Source organism: Leptinotarsa decemlineata, unplaced genomic scaffold (assembly GCF_025532065.1).
Source record: "Leptinotarsa decemlineata unplaced genomic scaffold, Ldec_3_MD MMD2_tig00001719_RagTag_RagTag, whole genome shotgun sequence".
Lineage (NCBI taxonomy): Eukaryota > Metazoa > Arthropoda > Insecta > Coleoptera > Chrysomelidae > Leptinotarsa > Leptinotarsa decemlineata.
In genome coordinates, this window is record NW_027412569.1 from 4,153,940 (window position 1) to 4,171,276 (window position 17,337).

The window sequence follows — 17,337 nt, forward strand, 5'->3', positions numbered from 1 at the left end:
GGCAGATTTCTTCAGAAGACAATTAAATGACAAGTACGTAATAGAGTCATTTCTGAAGCCTAACTGTACAGAAAGTGAACTTATAACAACCGCAATAAATAATAGCAAGGATTTCACAAAAACTGACGTTGTTATTTTCTGGCCGAACAACACGCACAAATTTCCAGTGAGACATGTCTCTCGAACATTAAGTTATACAAATTTCCTAATTATTACACAGCCCTACAGACTTGAGGCGAAATATATTATTAATGATAGAATATACAGAAATAACCTAGCTCTTCTAAAGGAATCTCTCAATATTAACCTAAAATCAAATATAGTGGAGTGTAATAATGTGCTACAAAAAAGGAACTACCAGCGAGACGGTAGAAATATTAAAAGAATTGGAAAGTGGTATGTCTGTTAATTGATATCAGGTCTTCTTGAACAGAAAGATATCTCAACAAGGGAAATGAACAGTAATTCTATAAACCAGGAAATAGTACTTGAATCATCAGATAGGGAAGTCCAAGAATATAGTCAGATCTCACTTGCTACAGAATTAAAAGACATCGAAACCAGGAAATTCAATACTGAAGATAATTTTTTATATCATCTCCAGGACCAAGAACACCATCCATAGACGAAGTTCCAAGAATCACATCAAACATATTAGTCAGCAAATACACTTCAACAACATTACCTCATAAAAACAGAAACATTGTCAATTTATCCACTTCAAAGGTTTTTACTTTGATTCATCAAAATGTACAAGGGTTCAGTAACAAATTGTTAGATTTTGGAATTTTTTTAGAAGACAATAATTGCGACATATTTTGTGTATCAGAACACTGGGCCAGAGACAATAGTATATCATCTCTAAAAATAGAGGGTTTCCAGATTGCAAACTCTTTTTGTAGGGATAAATCTATACATGGAGGGGTAGCTATATATGTCAGAAACAATATAAATTTTGACATAGTAAAAACTAATTCTGTCGAAATGGATTTAGAGGTGACAGCAATCAGATGTAAGGCAGGTACACTTGGCAAAGGCATGTTAAATAGCCTAGTTATAACAGTTTACAGAAGCCCAAACGGAAACTTTGACATTTTTATCAAAAATCTTGAGGAACTGCTCCGAAATTCAATTGTAAAATTCAAAAACTATAAGGTAATATTATGTGGAGATTTTAATATCAATTTTCTCAATGAATCGAAAAACCTCAACTTATTAACAGATCTGCTAACTTCTTATAATATCATACCAACCATTAATACCCCAACAAGAGGAAATAATTGCCTGGATAACATCTGCACAAACATTCACTATGAATTATATAAGAGTACAGTAGTAGATAATTATTTTAGTGATCATCAAAATGCTCAACTGATCTATATTGATACCAACTCACATGAAATTACAGAAACAAAACCTCGACAGCAATTTAGAGACCTTAATAATAAATTTAATATTGAACACTTTATCTCATTTTTGAGGCAGGAAGATTGGAATGATATGTATATGTGTGGAGGTAATGCAAACGAAAAATTTGAGATCTTTTTTCGAACTTTTAAATATTACTTCGACATTGCTTTTCCTCTAAAAAAAGTAAAAGAAAAACAGGCATCATATAAAAGAAAACCATGGTTAACTAAAGGTTTACTCATTTCTGGAGAGAAATTAAAATATCTGTATACGCTAACCTTAAACGGAAATGATGATACCAAAGAATATTATAAAAAATATAAAAAGTTATATAAACATCTATTGAATGTATCAAAAAAGCAATATAACAATGGCATAATTGCAAACGCAAAAAATAAATCTAAAACGGCCTGGACTATTATAGGATCAGGCAAAAAATCAAAAAGGAGGTTGGAACCAATTCACTTAACTATTGATAACAATATTGTACAGGCACCCCAGAATGTAGCAAATCACTTTGTTGAATATTTTAATACCATACCCACACTACTGGCTAGCAATGTTGAAGAATCATCAAAAGAACCCACACTTAGATACTTCAATCCTTATACTTTTTCATTTAAACCAACAACAGAACCAGAAATAAATGATATCATCAAAAACCTAAAATCCTCTCAATCTACTGGTAATGATGAAATAAGTCCTAATCTTTTAAAAAAGTGTTCGTCATTTATTGCAGGCCCACTAACTTTTGCCATCAACTGCTCGTTGGAAGAAGGTATTTACCCAGATAGTTTAAAAATTGGAAAAATAAAACCTATACATAAAAATGGAAATAAAACTCAAGTTGAAAATTACAGGCCCATTACTGTCCCCAGTGCTTTTGCAAAGGTTTATGAAAAATGGGTGTCAAATTCAGTCGTTTCATTCTTTGATCTTCATAAGCTATTCAATGAAAATCAATTTGGTTTTAGAAAGGGACGTTCAACAACACAAGCTATAATAAAACTACTAAAAGAGCTATGTAATAGTCTAGATATGGGTAATCGAACTCTGGGTATTTTCTTAGATCTAAGTAAGGCATTTGATCTTGTAGACCACAGAATTCTACTAGACAAATTGGAAAAGTATGGTTTTAGGGGAAACTCACGTAGATGGTTTGAAAGTTATCTCCAAAATCGAACACAATACGTTGAAATAGATCAGTATCAATCTAAACGTTTAAAGTATACTATTGGAGTACCACAAGGCTCTATTTTGGGACCTCTACTTTATATAATTTATGTCAATGACTTTGAAGGAAATTTTGTAATGTATGCGGATGACACAACACTACTGGTTAGTGGTAAGAATGTTACATCCACAGTAGACTTGGCTCACAGGGAAATTTTAAAAGCCCAGGACTGGTTTTCTAGCAATAAATTAATCTGCAATGATAAAAAATCATCCTTCCTAAGATTTAGTTATGCCCCAAATGGTCATGATCACAGTTTACTGTTAAAATCACAGCACGGTTTAATGAAACAGGTGAATTCAATAAAATTTCTAGGACTTACTCTCACTGAAGATTGTAAATGGAATCAACATATTAATGAAATATGTAAAAAAATAACGCCTATGTGTTACTGTATCTATCAACTCAGTAAAATTATAGATAAGTCGGTGGTACTCATGTACTATCATGCCCAATTACACTCAACAATCTCATATAGTATAGTAGCTTGGGGCCTATCACGTGAGGCACAAAGGGTATTTATTTTACAGAAGAGAGCTGTCAGAAACATTCAGAGTGTAAATAGACGTACTAGCTGCAGAGATATATTCAAAGTTTTAAGAATATTAACTCTCCCATGCATTTATATGTACCAGCTGTTAATTTTTGTAAAATCGGATCAGCGACCTTTTATCTTCTTAAACAAAAATAATTACAGCACAAGAAATTCAACATTATTAGAAATACCAAATCATAGACTGGCTAGATCAGAATCAAGTCCAATTTTCATGGGTGTCAGGCTATTTAACAAATTGCCAAATCATGTTAGAAAAATGTCACTAAGAAAATTTAAACCGTTCCTAAAAAACTTTCTGATTGATAAAGCCTACTACTCCATTGAAGAGTTTATAAATGACTTATCAATATAACTGAAGAATTGAGATTGTCATCTAGGGTTGTTAATATATTATAATTTTACCTAGTTATAAGTTTTAATATATAATTTTACATAACTGTTCATGTCCTATATGTACATAATTTTTTCTTTTTTATAAGTTTATTTATATCATATTACACTGACTTGTTCTATATCATTGAGTTATGATCCAGAAGAACCAATCAAATATTATTATTATTATTATTATTATTTCTACTTCTGATGGACGAAGCGTAATATTTCTTTCGCCTGTAGTTGCTTTCATTATGAATATGCTTCTTGGATAATATCATGTTCTCAACGTTATTATCGATCCAGCATGTTTTGTCTCGAACAAAATTAAAATTAGCTTTCGCACGTCCTTTTTCTTTGTTCGTTCTGTTTCGCCCATTCCGCTTATTAAGCTTCTGACGCTAATTGAACTCCCCACGAGGACAAAGCAGTCCCGATATAGCAAGAGCAAATATTTTACGGTTATAAGTTATGTTATAACGTTAGAAAGTTTGGACTGCATTATAGTCTAAGAGCCAGTGAGCGGCTACCTGCATGTATTTGACCAGACTTTGGTTTTTGTACATTGAGGCCCCTATACCTACCGTACATGATATGGGACCTCACTAAGCCCAAAGTGGTGGACGCGGTGAGTGCGCAGGTAGGACAGGTATCAATTTTTTAGTAATTTTAAATGCATTTGACGACGTTTGCCGTTTTGATATTTTGAAATATATTATTATTGTGAGCGGAAAATAATAATGGCTGAACATTACCTCGCGGTCAACATTGTGGCAGACATATTTGAAAATGTTAAAAATAAATGTTTTTCAAAGTAATTGACGAGATCTGCCATTGATACATTTCACTTATTATGGTTTCAAAAACTTATATTAATTAGGGCAGAAGTATTCAGTGCGTACAAGCATCAGAAAATAACAAAATCTGAGATACTACCCGGTCAGATGTCTATGTATTACGATAACTGTTTTACATCAAAATGATGTATTTATGATTTACTTAATTACTGCATTTATTGAATTTAAAATTTTTTATGTAGTTCATACAATATTTAAAATTTTGACGATAAAAAAAGACGATAAAATACTGAAAAATTTTAAATATCAAGATATATTAAGATAACATACATATTTATAAGTATTCATTATTCTTCGTTCATCATCATCCGGGTAATGTTCATCGTTGTGTAAATCATCTTCATCATCAATTGAGTCAGATTCTGTAAAAATTAAACGTAAATTGTAAAATATTAATAACTTATAAATAGATTTGAACATATTCGATAAAGAATTGATTTTTATCAACTTACCAGGTTTATCGTCGAAAAAAACTCTGAAATCATTGGTGGTGTTGAACATTCACCTTTAATTAGTTATTGACTAGTTGAATAACCAGGTAATTTTATTTCAGTTATTCCTAAAATTTCCTCTCTCAAAATAGCAGCAGCTGCTTGCAAGGTATCTTGGTCTTTCAGGTGCGCAAATAATGAGTCATCAATAGTTGAAACGCCTTTAGGAGCAACAACTTTTTTTTTTGTTTGACATCAAAATTTGAATATTATCATTAAATTTCTTGTGAATTTTTTCTTGTAAATAATGCGCAGGTAAATATTGATGCTGCATCGGAGCCTTCACTCAATTCTTTAAACATATCGAGATACTCTTTATGCAAATATGACAGAAAAATAACAACGTCCCCGTTTTACGACATTTTCCTCAATTAAATTACAAATTTCTCTATAAACGGTTTCATGTGTCTCTGAGAGATATGCCATGAAATACGGAAAGGACTTTTCACCAGTGACCGTTTGTGATTTCGAAAATTTTGTCGACAAACATCATGATAGTATACTTCATTCAAATACTTTGTATTTTTATCAACGTTTCATTGTGAATTTCAGAATCTGGTTCCAACTTTGATAAGATATTTATTTGAAATTGATTTTTTTTTTGAAGTACGTAATGGCTCATTCTTAGACTTTTATTGTTTTTTCTTTTATCACAAAAAGAGCACAAATTCAGGTTTGCTGAAGCCACAGTTTCAGGATTCTGAACAGTTAATGGTGCTGCTGAATCTTCCAATTGTATTTCCTCGAACGGCTCGTCTACTGCGACGTCAATATTTTTTTCTACAACTTCATCTATCTCAGGAACGTTCACGTCAATTAAAACGGAATCCTGTACCATTGCATCATCAATTATTGAACTATTAACTGATGTTGATGGTTGTTCAGTCGCAGACGACGACGTACTTTGTAATGAAACTTTTTTGTTGGCATCGGCCAAAAAAAATTTTTTTTAAAGCTGTAAACGTCTTATAACAACTACTATGATAGCCGGCATCAAAAATATCTTCCGGTAAAATAAGATCGTTGTACTTTAATTTATGAAGTTTTCGTAACCTCAAAATATTTCGACATTTTACCATAGTCTCTTCCGAAAATATTAATAATTTTTCAGTTTTTGATGTGTCACAAAAAACACACACACCACTTTATCTATTTCACTCGACATAATGTCAAAAATATTCAACAATTAATAATCCAATGAACAAAATAAAATAAAGCAACACTATCAATTTTTTTAAATTCACGCAACACGAGGCATCTATATGAAGGTTGACAAATATACTGAATACATCTGACGGAAACCATTAGATTTGGGATTATAATAGAGCTCTCTCAGGTATAAATTTTATATTATTCAAATGGCAGGTAGTAAATATCAGAAAAAATATTATAGGCTAAAATGAGTACAATAGTAATACTTTGGAGTGATTAGGTAAATCATAAATACATTATTTTGATGTAAAACAGTTATCGTAATACATAGACATCTGACCGGGTAGTATCTCAGATTTTGTTATTTTCTGATGCTTGTACGCACTGAATACTTCTGCCCTAATTAATATAAGTTTTTGAAACTATAATAAGTGAAATGTATCAATGGCAGATCTCGTCAATTACTTTAAAAAACATTTATTTTTAACATTTTAAAATATGTCTGCCACAATGTTGAACGCGAGGTAATGTTCAGCCATTATTATTTTCCGCTCACAATAATAATATATTTCAAAATATCAAAACGGCAAACGTCGTCAAATGCATTTAAAATTACTAAAAAGTTGGTACCTGTCCTACCTGCGCACTCACCGCGTCCACCACTTTGGGCTTAGTGAGGTCCCATATCATGTACGGTAGGTATAGGGGCCTCAATGTACAAAAACCTACGTCTGGTCAAATACATGCAGGTAGCCGCTCACTGGCTCTTAGACTATTAGCGAAATTCTCTCGAGTAAACAAATCAACAAGTTTCGTCGATTAGGTCATTTATATCATCAGTGTAGTCACATCTTGTGTCACATCTAATCCTGTGGGATTAGATTGAATCAAAGTTCAGTAATTTACGGGTTGGAAGCTTAACTATTGGCTGCACTAATTGAGCTGCTGTGCCGTAACTGAGAAAATAACTGTAGTTGGCCGATTCATAAAGGACGGACGGACGGGGTGCGGACTTTGTTCGCGTTTTTTTTGACAAGTTTCCGACCTAACAAAGACATTTTTTCAGATTTTTTTTATTCTTCAATTAATTTGACAGATAGCCGTTATCAATTGTCATCCACTGATGTTGATTCGAACCTCGTGAAACTGAAATATACAGTGCATTTATTTATTGTCCCCCCCTTTTACTTTTTGAATGGGTCAACTCAAAAAATTGAAATTTGGGATAGTGAAATATTGCATGAATGCTTTATTTTGAAGTGAAATTGACAGATGAAACTTTCAAGATGGCGACTGGGGTGCCATCTGGGGAAAAAATTAAATGGAAAAGGGGGTCTTCTGACACATCTTTTTTCAAGCTCCTGACAAGTGCTTCACAAGCCTAGAATATATTGTCAATATCTTCAACTGAAAATCCAGGAACTTGACGAAATTCAAATTGAAGAAGAAACTCCCTATATCAGGAAAACACCATTTTCACAACATTATGAACAGAATATTCCTCTCAAATCAGTTTCCATCCAGCTGGTCATATGTAATTATAATCCCGATACTGAAATCAAATAAGAACAAAACAGACCACATTCGTACAGACCTATATCCCTCATTTGTACCATGTGCAAAATGCTTGAGAAAATAATCAATGCAAGATTGATCTACTTCTTAGAACAGAATGATCTTGTGATTTCTGAACAAAGCGGTTTCCGAAAGTACAGATCCACTCTAGACAATCTTGTGAATATAGAAACAGATATCAGGAAGGCATTTGCGAATAAGCAAAACCTAATAGCAGTCTTTTTCGACCTAGAAAAACCGTATGAGTGGGTATGGAAATATAAAGTGCTTAAACAACTGGAAAATTGATGGAAACATCTTGGCAATCATACAAAATTTTCTGGGAAACAAAACCTTCAGAGCGAGAGCTAATGGAGTACTCTCTGACCTCAAGACATAAGAAAATGGTATTCCACACGGTTCATTTCTAAGTGTCACCCTTTTTCTGGTTGCCATAAACGATATCCTGGAAAATATCGTAGATCCGATTGAAGCTAACATTTATGCTGACGACTTAGTTTTATACACGAATGGCAAAAATATGCAATCATCAACCAAACTCCTCCTACATGCCGTAGGACATCTCGAAGAATGGTCCATGCGAACAGGACTTCAATTCTCTGCCAAAAAAACTAAATGCATGGTATTCACTCAAAATTCCAATGTGCAAAATCCATCCTTGAGCTTGTACAATCAACAACTGGAATTCGTTGATAACATGAAATTTCTTGGACTCATCTTCGATAAAAAAACTTCTATGGAGAAACTCAAACAGTCATCCCAAAATGGTCTTAACCTACTAAAACACTAGCTAGCCATTCTTGGGGTGCAGACTACTCAACCATGATGCACCTGTATAAAGCAACAGTGAGATTAAGATTAGACTACGGAGCTAAAGCGTACTCAAGTGCCAGAGAAGCAATTTTGAAACTATTAGATAGCGTTCATCATGCTGGTATAAGAATAGCATATGAAGCGTTTCGGACTAGTCCAGTGGAGAGCTCGTACATTGAATCAGGAGAACTCCCATTACAATTGAGAAAAAACTACCCCAGTATCACCTATGCTTCAAGAATTTCATCCAATCCTAAAAATCCTACTCATAGTCATAGTTGAAAGAACACTGCACACTTACTCACCAACATTTACTAAAAAAGGAAGCTCGAAGTAAATGTGAAAATTGCAACATGGACCTAACAGTGGAACACCTATTCACATGTCAACAACACCAACAAGAGATAAACGAATTGAAGCTAACCGGGGACTCATCCACAATTCTAAATAGAGAATGGAATAATGTAATGAATTATGTCAAACGAATCCATATATTTAATTCAATTTAATGTATACCGATATGAACTGTATCTCATATGTACCGCCGCTATTAACCCCATGTGGTTGATGCTGTTTGAAACCTACCTAACCTAACCTAACCTAAATAAAAACAAATATATCTTCAACTACTACAAAATGGCGGAACTTTTAATAAATGCCTGAATACATTGACATTTAACTACATAATATGAGGTAATAATCTTGAGGTCAGTTCAGAAGATGCTCGAAATGGTTGCCTTGAACTTCTTGACATATGAACAGCTTATCCGATATTTCACGCCGAACATTTTCGAACACAGTAACGTCAATATCTCTATAAATATTTATTATTCTCTGCCGTATATCCAATAATGAAGCAGGTTCAGTTTCGTACACCTTTTGCTTCAAGTAGCCCCCTAAAAAAAGTCCAAGGGTGTCAAGACTGGCTAGCGGGCTGGCCATTCTGTAGGACCTCGACGGCCAATCCAACGACCGGGAAAAGTAGCATCCAAATAGTTTCTTACTTGCCTGGAGTAATGTGGTGGTGCTCCATCTTGTTGGAATACAATATCCGTATCAAATTCATTAGGATACGCTTCGATGATTTCAGTGATGAGAGGGTCAACAGTAGTTTCCAGCATTTTCGAATACAGTTAGTTCCCCAGGTAAACTTCGATCAATGAATAGATGTCCTACAATATGGTTTCCCAGTATTCCTGCCCAAACGTTAATTTTTTCTGGATATTGGGTATGTGTTTCCCGGAAAATATGAGGGTTGGTGTCACTTCAATAACAGCAATTTTGTCTGAGAAGATTGCCGTTTAAAAAAAATGTACATTCGTTACTGAAACCAATATTGTGGAGATAGGTAGGATGCCTTGCAATGGTTTCCGTCATGATTTCGCAGAGTTCTGTTCTTCGATTAGGGTCATCTTCAGTTAATTGGTATACCATTTTAATTTTGTATGGATGGATAACTATTCCTCTTCAACAATCTCCACACAGTAGAAGGAGACACCTCACAAACATTCGCGACGGAATAAGTAGACTGTTCAGGATTCACTACCATCTCACCAATTATTTGCACTTGCTATTCTTCCGGAATGGACGGATGACCTGCGGGATTTTTGTTATGTACACTACCGCTAGTTGTGAATTTGGATACAATTCCCTTAAATATTTTCTACACATAGGACGATTCGGAAAACGTTCATTTAAAATCGTTTCCGTCTCGTGAAAGTAATGCGTCGTACCGTAAATAAAAATCGGTTCAATTTTTTGTTCCAATGGACGAGAAATGACCATTTTAGAGATTGTTGACGTGGTACCTTGCTACTAGTAAAACCAAAAACTAGATGAGAATATTCTAACTGAATAATGATGTTCATTGTCGTACTGACTTTTGACGTTTTTATAAACAAAAAATAACTCAACTAACCTTATCGGGTTGTTGAAATTGCCATATGGCAGATAAAAAGGAATAATTCTAGAAATATCAATATGAATGTTGTTTGTCTTCAGGAAATTATTGAATGTTGCGCCATTTTGTAGTAGGTGAAGATATTGACTTCATATTCTAGAGTTGTGAAATATTCGTCAGGAGCTTCAAAAAGATGTGTCACAAGACCCCCCTTTCCATTTAATTTTTTTTTTCTTCAGATGGCGCCCAGTCGCCATTTTGAAAGTTTCATCTGTCAATTTCACTTCAAAATAAAGTTATTCATGCATTAATTTAATTATCCCAAATTTCAATTGTTTGAGTTGACCCGTTCAAAAAATAAAAAGGTGGGGACATTAAAGAAATGCACTGTATAAAATAGTGAGTGAACTAAAAATCAATTGGAATTTGATAGTGTCCCCAGAATTGAAAATAATATCCTGGATATAGGTGATTCTAATGGAAGTTTAGAGCCGGTACCTCCACGTACGTCGTTATAACGTCGACAGTATATAAATTGCTATTTACTTTGCAGCTTTTCAGTAAATTCTGAGACTTGTCCGACACCTTCGAAAACAGCATTCATCTCCTTGTCCCAGATTCGAAGTTTGCAGTCGCGATTTTTCATTCTCGCATAATTTCCGTTACGTCCCGACAACCGAGTGACGACGTAAGAAAAATGTGTTAGTCCGGGCGATGAAAGATGTTTTATATTCCTGGTTTTCATTTTTTTTATTGGGTTAATCATTCTCATTTTTTATTATTAGCTTTCAATTTTGGCTTTCGTACGAATAGTGAGAGATATAGAGAATATGGTTTGTTTTATACATGATTGAATCACGATTACAAAGCTTTGAATAAGTACTACGGATACACAAGAAACAATAAAGTTATACTTTTCACATATAGTTAGTGGGCATACTTGAAGACTGGCTATAAATCAAATCTCCAACCTCATTCGTGGTATTAGCCAGGGGAGTAGTTGTTTTATGATAGGTGTCAGTCTATTATCCTTCAGTGTAGGGAATTAAGACTGGCCTGTACGAATTGTTCCTTTAGATGATTTGATTTAGAGTCAGTCTTCAAGTGTGCCCACTGACTATATGTGAAAAGTTTTCTTTCCTTATTCGAGGGATTGGGCAAATTTCGGATATGCGGTTGGTTACCTCGTTCACAAGCAGATGGGGCGATGACAAACCTGTTGTTTGTTGTCCGCTTCAGCCTAGTTCGAGAAATGATACTCTGAAGGAATTCGATTTCCAATTATCGGAAGTCATCGACTTTATGTTGATGATAGACACTACCTTGCACTGACGAGTGGCCAGAAAGCCCAAAACCAGTCTGCAGGTGTTCAAATAATTGAAAATATATTGCAGAAATAACTTCAGTGAAGAATCCTGCACTGACACCTGTCGGATATAATCCAACGCCCTTCGTGGTATTAGCCAGGGGAGTAGTCGTTTCCTGATAGGTGTCACTCCATTAACCTACAGTGTAGGTTAATGGAGTATATATATATATATATATATATATATATATATATATATATATATATATAGATATATAGATATATATAGAGAGAGAGAGAGAGAGATAGTGATAGTGAAATATTAGGCTATTTCAAAACTGTTATCCGTTTTTATGAGTCCACTTTACACTATAATATCTCAGTGAATGCTTATTCAATTTAATCGGAATAAGCGCCATTTGAATTAGGACACTTTTGCCAACGTAACACAAGTCGATTAATTTTCCTTGTATTTCTCCGTTACATTTCATATTTTTCCAGATTGTGGAAGGTGAAAATACTCAAAGAACGTCGATTGAAACTCTTTCTTATGGAGATAAATCGGTGACGTCACAGTCATCCGCCGATGTCATTACTCCTTGGATTCAATGTTGATTTCAAAAACTTGCCTATACGGAAACACATCAGCTCATTTTCGTCTAGTTTTCCTAATTGATTCACTACGATTCGCCATCACTTGAAACGTTCTGAAGCCGATCGTGTTTCTGAAGAGCGCAGCCTCCGGTTGCCGGAGCAACCACTGCGACAGCTCAACTGTCCGGGTGCGTCGCGACGCGCGGACAAAAGAGAAAACTAGTCGCGCTCCATGCGTCGGTCACAGCTTTCAGTGCCTCTTTTTTAGAATCTAGCTTAGTGCCTCGTCAGCCTCTAACCTCTCTATCACGTTCCTCTTCTTCTTATTCTTATTCTCACGGCGTGACATGTGTTCGCACGACAAATCGCGTGATATGAACTTTTTGGTGACGTTTCGTAAAGGGTCATTCACACAGGGTGCTTTTTTCGACTGATTAAATCATACGATTTTCGTAAAATTCGACAATAAATGAATAAATATTTAAATTTCGACTGAGGTGGTAGTAAGGGTAAGGTTGGGATACGTAGCTTGTCTCCAGCTTTTATGAATTCGAAAGTAGGAATTGGGAATTGACTGCTTTTACATTTACTAATGAAAATGCAAGTTGAATGAAAATAAAATAAATAATGGAATTCATCTGTGTTTCTGCAAATATTTTGTAAATATTTAATGTGCCTAATCTTGAATGTTTGTGATAACCAAACTTTCTGAAGAAACACAGAATATTCAAAGAGTTCATCTCTTATGTTAGGTATTTTTATCAATTTTTCGGGATCTTGTGAGAAACCACATGACTATTTTATGTCCATCTGAAAGTGATTGTGTCTCCCTTGTGATCATTTTCATAAAAAATGATTACCTTTTTTGTTATGAGAAAATTGGTTCATTTATTTTAAATAAAAAATAGAAAGTTACTTCTTTGCATGATCTACACATCTATGGATAGAGTTACTTCTTTAAAAATTTACTGCTTCCTTCCTTTGGAAGATTACTACATTTTTTTGTATCAATATCAATATGAAACTTTCTTTCCCAAAAATTCGTCACTTTTGAAAATATAACCCTTTCAATTGAAGCAAAAATACTTAGTATATTTATTAAAATATGTTTCACAAACCAATAGGATTCGGTAAATTGAAACAAAATTATAAATTAACAGTTAAATTTACGGAAAATATTAGAAATTCTTTTTCCCGAAAAAAATACTTTTAATTGGAGAATGGGTAAATTAATCAATATTAATCGATATTTTTTTGTTATCATTTTGTTGTCAACAAAAAATAATTATGTTTTATTGGATGCAGTTATTATTGTTGATTCCACTCCAAGTTGCTGAAACAATAAAAGAATAGATATTGATGCCATAATTCACGTTTTTGCGACATATTAAGTTATACGATTTTCGAAAAATACTGCAATGAATCGGGGAATTTTATATCGTTTATTTTTATTTTCATGAAAAATTAATAGACCCTTTTTTCTTGGAAGGAAATTATTCCATTTTAATATGACTTTTTCGAACAATAAACATAAATTATTTTTCTATATAATTTTCACAAAATCCCCAAGGTGAAGCAAAATAATAAATTAAAATGATATTTACACAAAATAATCTAATATTACTGCCAAAAAAAAACAAATTGGGAAAATATGAAATTGAAAAGTCACAAATTTCAACGTGGCAACAAAATTCGTATAGAAAGCGGTCGATTAAGCAGCCATATTGCTTTCTTCGAAAGCAAATGTCGCGTCCCTCAAGGTACTCCAGTAAAGTAAATTTAAAAAATCGAATATTTACTCCAACTATTGATTAAAAGTATTTTTGTCGTTATATTTTTCACAAAAACTTGCTTAGATTTGTTGGAGAGTAGGATGAGCTCCAGAAATTGAAAATAATGGTTATTACTATTTTGACCCCAAGTTACTTAAATAATAGAAAATCAATATTGACTTGTCGTTCAAGATAATTATTTGTAAAATATAATTTTTATATTCAACTTTAATTTTTTGACCTCATGAATACATTTTTTCAAGTGAGCGGATCAAATCAAAACTCAACTCAAATTTTCATGCATTGAATTTTTTGTATTCGATTGAAATTGAAAAAAAAACGTGTGCGTCTCGGGACGCCCCACTGAAGTGATAACTTAAAATGTAGGTTAAACTATTCAATATTGACATTATTCAACTTGAGAGAAGCTTGGGTTATTATTTAAATATAATGTATATTAATATGATGTAAAAAAAAAGTTGTTGATAAAATCTTCTATTGATTATTTTGTATATGTACATGTATTATAGCTACCATAAGCTAATTGTTACTTTTCTAGGAATAAATAAATAATGAAACTAATGATGTACATACATGAAATTATCATTTTTGATCCACGTTTCACATAAATGAAGAATATCACGTACTTGCTGGTTAGATTCTTATAATAATCATAATAGACTTGTTGCATGCTTGTTATTGATAAAAAAAAGTCTGTTTTCCCGCTAATCAGGTGTCTCCCCCATACGAACGACAACTCTCAGATATTGAAAAACTTGTGCGAACTAAGGACTAACGAGGTCTAACGTTTTAACTTCTGATTCCTAATCCTCAATATTATATTAATAAACTCACCTTTCGTTGAGAGATTCTGTAATGTTCCGAGGATCATCTTCTGCTTGTTTCATCAAATTTTTTGTACTCACTTTCAAAACCGCTGACAGTTTTAGGTTATATGCTCACTGTCAACATTATATGTCGATCGCACACTGAACACTGAGTTATGCGGAGAGATGAGAGAGAAGCGTCTGTCCGAAATACGGCTAGCGCTGTGTGTGAGAGTGAGGAGAAAGGGAAGTCAGACAGACTGGCGCCGTTACGCGTTACGTAACGAAGTGGTTTACCTCCCATAAGAAGATATCACTTCAAAATACAATATATGTTCTTTCAATCAAAATTTTCAAAAAAATATTCTTTATTCTAGTTCAAGGTGGATTAATTCTGCGATTTTCTGTGGCGGGCGTTTTTTTCATATTTCATTTTCGTATATGTTTCATGTTGGGTAAGGGGAACTGAAACCCCCAAAAAGCCTTTGCAAAACATTTACCAGTCTACCCAAGCTAAGGTGTAAGGAATCGTGCCGACAGCTGAATGGCCGCAGGGTGATATGCGGTCACGAACGATCCCCTTGGGGAACTGGCGATCACCTCATTGTGATCAACCTACCTCTGGTAATGCGGGTCTCTGCCAGAGGTGACCAACTCTTCCCTTGCTACTCGTGGAAACACACATGAATGAAACAACACCAAACAGACACAATAAAAACAAAAACCAATCCCGAGGCTGGACAGAAGTACCCACCTCAATCTAAGGCGGTGGCTGGGGATGAACAGAAATGTCCACCCCAATCTACCGCTTGGAATGAGGCTAGCAGATCACCTCCAACAGCAAGGACGCTTCCTGCGGCGGCCGCCAAGAGCTCCGCCTTGAATAAAGGCAAGGAACCGGCTGCCCCTGCAGGAAAGTTCCCTCACTTGTGCACCTCCACGGAGGGAACCCCAAGAAGGTTGAAGAAGCCGCGCAACGACAGTAATATTGCTGCACCTTCCAAAACCTTTGCGGATGCCACCGTGAGACACCTCAAGGTTGCCGAAGAGAGTGTGTGTTCGGCGAGTCTTGGCCTACACCTGGCAATATAAAGGAGATGTCTACTAGTGACCTGTTCACCTTCCTGGAAAGGACAGGATGGACGATGACCTAGGAGGACAACTCCTCGAGAGGATGTACAATGGGTCACATGTGGCCTAAGTGCTGCCAGTCTACACTCACCCTCCCTACTCTACAGATACCAGATGTTTCATGTTATTGAGTACAATATGTTATACATTTATAATAACAATACAAACCGTCGTTGGGTGCATACAGTTCACCTAAGCATGTTCAATTAATAAGTTATTGTTCATCAGATTTTCCTTTCAATTTTCTCAGTAGCGAACTAAGAAACATATGTTTCGAATAACAAAATTGTACTCACTTCAGTAACTTAAAGTGTTATATTGGAGTAGCGTAGCGTAAGTGGATATTTTAGAAATGAAAGCGAATTTTTGGAAGACTGTCAAATGGGACAAATGGGATAGCCTTCAATTGAATTGATTCCAAACTATCTTCTACTTCTCCCCGAGAGTCAATTTATTACGGGTACATATCAAAGTAGAGATTGGAGTCTCATTAATGAGAAAAAGACCTGCGAAAAGCAATCCCGCGGGGGATATCATTTCGTCCTAAGAGACGTGCATTTCTCGGGGCATTGCCATAGCAAAGTTGCGGAGAACAAGATCTCTCTTGTGGTTTTATATCGATTCGCGAAAGTTTGTCTGCGCGTTTGTCTCGTTACATGTTATCAAATAAGAATTCAGTTTGTTGTTTGGCTTCATTTCAAGTTGACGACGCTTGACGTTACGTTATTTCGTGGGCGGAACTTTATTATAAGCAGGGGCTATTTGATATATAAAAATGGTTTGGACCACCTACATTTCAATCTTCTGAAATGAAAAAGTTGGCGATTGGAAAGTTCCGAGTACTTTGGAATAATGTTACGCTGCGAATTTTTTTCATTAGAGATTCATTTTCATACCAGAACATATAGTCTGAGTCACAAGATCTTTTTTTTGGAACTTCTGTCCAAGGGCACCGAAAGTTATGATCCAGGGCTCATTCAATTCGGAATGACCTCTAGCGACTTTTTGAAACATTTCACGAAGGACTCGAAAACATTGCAAAAGTTGTAAAAAATTTAGTAAAAAAAGGGGGTTGGTTTTTTGCAAATATCATGATTTTAATTTAGAGACGAAAATAGCGCGAAAAGCGAGCGATGCACGTCCCGCCCGCGCTGACCGATACGGACCTTTGAACAATAAACATTATTATTTTGACTCATTAAATATCATTATTAAGAAAAAAATTCACATACCTTCTATACACTTGAATAAACAAAAATCCATGGAAATTTTTTCTTCCCGTGTTAAATTTATAAGATATACTTTAGTTAATTAACTAAGTTTTACAAGTTTTAAATTTACATAAAA

At 34.6% G+C, this 17,337-nt stretch overlaps 1 protein-coding gene and 1 long non-coding RNA gene across 4 annotated transcripts in view; both read left to right on the top strand.

Annotated features, from left to right (window-relative positions):
* The window catches only part of sxc (O-linked N-acetylglucosamine (GlcNAc) transferase sxc), a 98,689-nt gene that overhangs the window by 44,576 nt on the left and 36,776 nt on the right, over positions 1–17,337 (top strand). The gene's annotated exons all lie outside the window — the stretch shown is intronic.
* Positions 1,141–2,576, top strand: LOC141482686 (uncharacterized). Its single transcript, XR_012465663.1, has 2 exons — positions 1,141–2,095; positions 2,150–2,576. It is a non-coding gene; the product is annotated as an uncharacterized lncRNA (long non-coding RNA).